Source organism: Anguilla anguilla, chromosome 3 (assembly GCF_013347855.1).
Source record: "Anguilla anguilla isolate fAngAng1 chromosome 3, fAngAng1.pri, whole genome shotgun sequence".
NCBI lineage: Eukaryota > Metazoa > Chordata > Actinopteri > Anguilliformes > Anguillidae > Anguilla > Anguilla anguilla.
In genome coordinates, this window is record NC_049203.1 from 24,123,458 (window position 1) to 24,130,184 (window position 6,727).

Sequence of the window (6,727 nt, forward strand, 5' to 3'; positions counted from 1 at the left end):
CACACACCGTGTTTCCAAGACCTAAATTGGCTGCTGATTGACAGAAAATCTGCAGAACTAACTGCAGACACTACATTGCTCCAGGTGTGATGTCTCACATCCCTTATTTAGTTAACACACAGTCCTGTGCCCTTCGCTGTACAGCTTTTGGCAAGAGCAGAATCTTGCTATAAAGAAGATCACAATGACAGTAAATCTAGTTCATAATTATATCTCATTTTATTGATGCACTTTTGAGATTTGTATGTGAGCTTTTAAAGAAGCAACAAAGCAAATGATCCATGGGTTCCCAAGTGGTGTGTCTCTGGTTTCTTTCCATATCCAAGATCAGGCACAGTACTGTGTTCCAGTGTAAGGGACATAAGTCAAATTTAAATAATAATCAGTCTCAAACATTATTTGTAATTTTATGTAATGATTACAATGACAAATATTAATGGTATTAATCAAATATAAATAATACTAACAATCTAATGTTACTAAAGTTATTGGGATATAATATGATGGCTTCAACTAACACTCGAAGGACATCACATAGACAACTGGGTGCAAATAAATAACATTTATTCAGCACATGTTATCAAAAACATCCAAACACAATTATAAACACATCAAATTATCTCAACTATTTTGCTACAACTCATTAAAGAGAACAAAACTGTCAAGCAGGGAATTAGGGAGAGAGTGCGTGAGTGTGTTAATGCATGCACATGGGTGCAAAATGAATGTGGGGAGATAGAACAAAGGAACAAGAATTCAAACAGGAATCTCAGCCTGGAGGTCATTATGTTTGGTTAGACTGAGATAAAGAGAAATGAGGGTGACACTGAGGTCCTCAGGTCGGTATAGAAGGTGTAGAGGTAGAATCATCTTCCACCCGGTCATCAAAGAGTGACATGTCTGTAGAGTGGGGGGAGTAGAGAGAACTGTCATGAGCACCAAGGGAAGCTTTACGTCCAGTCCTTGCTGTTGGCTTTGCCATACTTTGGATGCATTGCCACTATGTTCTGGTTTGCTCACTCTACCTGCCATGATGAATGGGGGTAATGAGATGTGGAATATGGCCTTCACACCCAGCATGCCCCACAATGTATTCATCATGGTGGCCATAAAGTGCATACCTCTGTCTGAGTCTATGAACAGAGCAAGACCCCTATGACAAAACACATGGTCAATTAGCAAAAGACCAGTCATTTCAGCACTGTCATTTGGTGCCAGGAGGCACTCCAACCATTTTCTGAATGCACACCTGACTGTGATCAGGCATCGGTTACCTTGGGAAGACCTGGTAGTGAGGTCAGTCCAATCCACCTGGATGTTTGACGAGGGAAAATACATTTTTACACATATGGAGATATGTTGCCGGAGACTGGCCATGAAAGGCTAATACACTGAATTTTCAGAGGGGCTTATTGGTGGCTTTGGCACCTCTGCAGCCTCTACAAGGCAGATTGAGGGTAGGCTGGATCATCACCCCTCAATGATCTGATGGGACCATTTGTGGTGGTTCTGCATCATCGGGAGTGTACACCAGCTTCTCCCCACAGCCCCTTCTCAATCTTGTCAGTCAATCAGAGTGTCAGAGATTGCACAAGTTGTAATGGTCTGCTCACTCATGAAGGATGGGGTGTTTCAAGGGGTCAGTCACAAACTCTTAGATAGTTTTTATCACCAGGTTCTGTATCTACATGGCAACCTAATTAGTGTAACTAGGTCTTCTGCCAAAATACAGGTTGTGTTGGGCACTGCAGGTTTAAGCCATGCACTTGAGAGCCTGTCTGCGGATGAAAGCATTTACTGAACAGGCTTCCCCTTGATGGAGACATTGTTTTTGGAACTGCTAAGGTGTTCCACCCAATGCACCAGCTTCATCTAACCAATTAAGTTCATCATTGCCAGCCTTGACTGGGCCCAGGGCTTGTGAGTGTCCATTCACCTTCCTCCAGTACACCTTCATACCTTGCTCAGTGACCATTGTGTCTTCTTGACCACCTTTCCACAATAATTTTTTAATGTTTTTGCTTCCAGACAGGGAAGTGGGAAACAAAACTATGGCAAGCATGATTGGAATCTGAGCAATTACCAATTCTTTGATCAGAGCTTGAGTAGCCTGTTTCAGAACAATGAACATGGCAGCTATCTCTGCATATTAGCTGGTCTTGTAGCCAGGTTGGTATTGTAAAGGCTTCCCCAAGGAGTGATTCTTCCAAACTATACCCACTCCAGTTTGGATGTGGTGGAATGAACATTCATCGGCATAGACCTTTGGGAGTTCAAGACAGACATCTTCATAGTAGTGATGATCAAGGAGTTAGGGACTTCACCAATTAGTGGGATGGTGAGTTCAAAATTATGTAATGAGCTATCAATTAGGTAACCCAAGGGCTTTTTTCGGTCACCTGGATGGTTGCATTGGTCAGATTTTGGACCAACAGGTAAGTTGGACAGAGTTGCTGCAAATGATTAAGTTAAGCTCATTGAAATACAGAGCAGGTTAGAAGAAAGCCTCTGAGCAGTCAAGTGCTTGTCCCTTCAGCATCATGAGTCTGATGGGGATGCCAGTGGTCCTAGAGGGATTAGCTATGTCAAACGCACTCGCCACCTGACATGCCTGGGGAATTGTTTGACAACTGCACATGTGCTCTGGGTCTGTGGTCCTGATGATTCTTCTGGTTCAAAGACTTAGAATTTGGGGCTTTGAAACCCTCAATCTTGAGTGATGTTCTGGAAATTTTTAGTCCAAGAACTCAGGAGTCTTCCTTCTCATTCTTGTCACTTGGGCAGACACTGGACTCCCAGGCCATTTGTACCACCTCCCTGATGCCATGCAGTGACGGTCTAGAGTGGGGTTTTTTGTGAGCCATAACTGCGATGTGAGCGAAAATGGATGGGTGCTCTTTCTCCTTCTGGGGAGGTTTGCAATGTTGAGCTACAAAGTAAAAAATGGGAATCGACTGTAATTCTGGGTCTCCTGCCTCCTGGCAAGCTTGGGAGGAGCTATAACTTGTTGGCAGACCTATTAGGCTGTCTGGAAGAGGAAAGGAAGATATCTGGCGATAACCAAGCAAGCTACAGCGTGATAACCAAGCAAACCACAGCGTGACACTCCTGGTAGGGAGATGCGCCAGTTTTGGGAAACACCGTTAGTTGCCGCATGGAGAGATGCAGCCACACAAACACAAAATTAAATAAATGGAAACCTTCACCCTTCCCCCTCACCGGCTCCAGGCAAAAACAATTAACTAAAACAACAAACTAAAATGACAAAAGAAAGCAAAACAGTTCTTTTCCCCGCTCACAGCTTGCGAGATTTTCACCTGACCAGCTCCTCCCACTTTTTAGGGGCGGATTAATTTCTGTCTTGTGTGCTGGAACAAAAAATTCCTTGAACTGTGGAGATCAGCACACCTTTAAGCACCTCGGCTAATTAGTTAACGCAACCCAGGTGCATGTGCTCTCTCCACCAGCCAGCAATCCGCTTCTCCGGCAGATCGAATGTTACAATCTGTAAAAGCACACTCCAAATAGTGGAAGAAGAGGAAGGGAGAAGCTTACAGAATTTGTTATGATGGAGGAAAATTACTTTTTTTAAAATATATAACTTTGTATTTCCTTAACTATTTTACCGTTTTGCGTTTTGTATTTGTCTTGCTTTGCACATTTCATCTCTTTTCACAGTGTGCCTGTAATATGTCTTGATAATTTTTTTCCCCTAGCCTATAAAACAACATCGCTGTATTTTAGAAATAAAAATGTTGAAATTGATTCAGTTGTGTTCTGTTTTGCAAAAAATAGTTTGCAACATATGGTTTCATAATACTTATAAAAATAGGTCACTGTGGGCACAGAAATTGATGTGATAATGCTGGACAAGACTGATGCATTAGACTTGACGATAATAGGGTAAAAAAATAATGCAGATTTTCTAGTTTTAAGCATCAAATTGCAGCAGTATACTGATGCCACAGGCTTCTGGGGCATATTGACTAAGGGACGTGCCAGAATTGGATAATTATTCAATAACTTACTACACGGATGTAATAATAACAACTTACCTTTCCCTGGTTAATCATGGGTATGCTATAAGAAAACCAGCGATTTTCTTATGACCTGTGATATTTGTTTGAATTGTTAATAGTTTGATAATAATGTAAACTATTCAGAAAGAACAGTTACCACCGTTACAGCACAACCAATTGCAAGTACAAAATCGCATCTGTCTTGAGGCAGGCTCAAGTATATTAAGTATTGCGCCACCTGGTGACAACTTACAGACTGCTTTAATTCTAATGATGGGAGTGTTACAGTTACAAGATCAGCCTTTGAATATGAATTGAAACCAACTGTTCTATTCCTTATGTGGGGCACCAGTTGTAAGCGACATAGTTAAAATTAAAATAATAATCAGTCAAAAAAATGATTACCATATAATTTGGAATTTTACTTCAAATTCAAATGTCATTTTTATCGTTAACTTTATTAGATATTGTATATTGCAAATTTAATTTTTAATTAAATATTACTAATATTAACTATTTAATATTTCTGAAGGCAGTTGTTTTCAGGATAGAATACGATGGCTCCAACTAATACTCAAAGGACATCACACAGATAACTGGGTGCAAGTAACATTTACCTAGCACACATTATCAAACATAGCTAAGCACAATTATAAACACAAACTGCCTAAACTGTTTACTACAACTAATAAACGAAATTGTCAAGCAGGTAATTGGGGTAGAAGAAAGAGAGAGTATGTGAGTGTGCACGTGCGTACACGCATGGGGAGAGAGAACAAAGGGACAGAAAACAAAGGAAATGAGAATTCAAACAGGAACCTCTGCTAGCAGCTCGTGTGCAGTTTGGTTAGTCTGAGATAAAGAAAAATGGTGCAATGGTTTTACAATGGAGCATCTAAAAGCAGGTTGAACGGTCTTAGCCTGGGTTTTAATGTGCCTTGGGGACACTACTTGCTTAGTCTGATCAGCTACATTTTTGTGTTATAAATATGAGTATGCAGTGTGCGACAGGGTAGACTGGGTAAATATGGCATGCAGAAATTAGGTTGTTAAAAGAGAGATAGATATAGCACTTGCGCGTAGCCTCTGTTGAGCTCTGAGCTTGCTATAATTACAACATAACAAAAACAGTTACAAAGAACAGTCATGCACATTAAGTTTAGAACTAAAATTCTTCAAATACTAATCTGTGCCCAGATGTTGCAGTCTGAGATATTTAACACAAGTCTTCCTCTGTCCGTCATTCTCTAGGGAAATTGTCCGCAGTCCAATTGTCAGTTCAAGAAAAGTAACACGTGGTCCAGGCAGTGTAGCTGGTTTGGGGTCCATGGCTCTTGCTTTCTCCGGGGGGAGAATAGGCACCTCAATGCTTGGATGCTGTCTTTGGAGATGAGCTCGGGGGGGGTAAGATTTTCAAGCCTGGTCCCGCTCCACTGGTCCTGTCTCTTGGGGGTTACCAGTTTCACCGATCCCATTTATTTAGTGGGGTGGATTATCCCCATGAGAGTTTTTGAGGAGTGTGGGTTACTCCAGTTTATCCCTGCTGTCCTGTCAAAAAGCATCTCCCTTAATAGGCACACACATCCAGACAACACCACAATCCGATTCCTGTAAAAGCAGATCCTTCCGGGTGATCTTATTATTACACAAAGTGATGGGTCCATGAACAATCTTCAAAAGTGCAATTAATTATAGCTACTAATACCTTTAACTCCAGATATGGCATTGAATCATCCAGCTTCATACACTTATATATTTTTATGGGAAATCAGTTATGGTCTCTGGTGCCCATCAGGGCCAGCTTTCAACCCCTTAACTTGAAGGCATCAGTGCCCAAGCCCCTTGATTTTAGGGAAATTCAATATCCCCAAATACCACATTTCCTGGATGAAAATTCAGTTGAGCATCCAAAATACATTTCAACTTTATTTGAGAGTTCAGAAGATACCGTTGCTTACATCTGGTGTTGTTATTAACTCCATGCATTGGATCCCCTCAGGTTCCTGTTATGAAGAGAAGTGTTGCACATGCAGAGCCACCTATATTAGATTACATCACATTACATGAAATTATATTGCAGTGACATAGCAATGTCCAGAGCAATGTAGCATGCAGTAGCCTTACAGTAGTCAAATCGTATAGATGCTTTAAAAAAATCTTTCATCTAGAAAATTATGGAAAGAATGTCACCTCTTGTGGCCTCTGCTATGAATGTGATACAGAGCTGTTAGAAGCTTCCTCCACCACCGCTGTCAACCTCATTACATCAAGGGCTGCCGGGGGTTGTTCAAGAGTGCCGGTATTTAAGTGCCATGGGCTGATAACAGGGGTACACATACTTCCCGTAGGAAACAGCTTTAGGATGATTGATGAGGTTTCATTGTTAAACCTCGGCCCTGGTATTGTTTAACTTTCCCCCACCGTTGCTCGGCAGTGTTAGAGCATGCCCAACGCCACCCACAGCCGGAGATCCGTAGCGCTGCAGATGTTGGTCCGGCGCTGGCATCTGAACTTGGGGTCGGCGTGCATCACCGCAGGGCCCAGATTGTGAGGTCGGTTTGGCTCGGGCTTTGTTTTTCGCTGGTGGGTTAGCCTCAGGTGTGTCCCTAATGTGCAATCTCATGGGTGCACTAACGCAGTGTTGATGCAGCTATGCCCAACCGCCTTCAGCTCATTCCACCTTGTGCTTGTGTTGGCCACTCTTTGTG

The 6,727-nt window shown here is 42.0% G+C and overlaps 1 long non-coding RNA gene across 1 annotated transcript; it reads right to left on the reverse strand.

Annotated features, from left to right (window-relative positions):
• Positions 1–4,504: 4,504 nt before the first annotated feature.
• LOC118224335 lies at positions 4,505–6,276 on the reverse strand. Its single transcript, XR_004764625.1, has 3 exons — positions 6,210–6,276; positions 5,978–6,022; positions 4,505–5,567 (listed from the first exon to the last, which is right to left on the reverse strand). It is a non-coding gene; the product is annotated as an uncharacterized LOC118224335 (long non-coding RNA).
• Between the last annotated feature and the right edge of the window lie 451 nt (positions 6,277–6,727).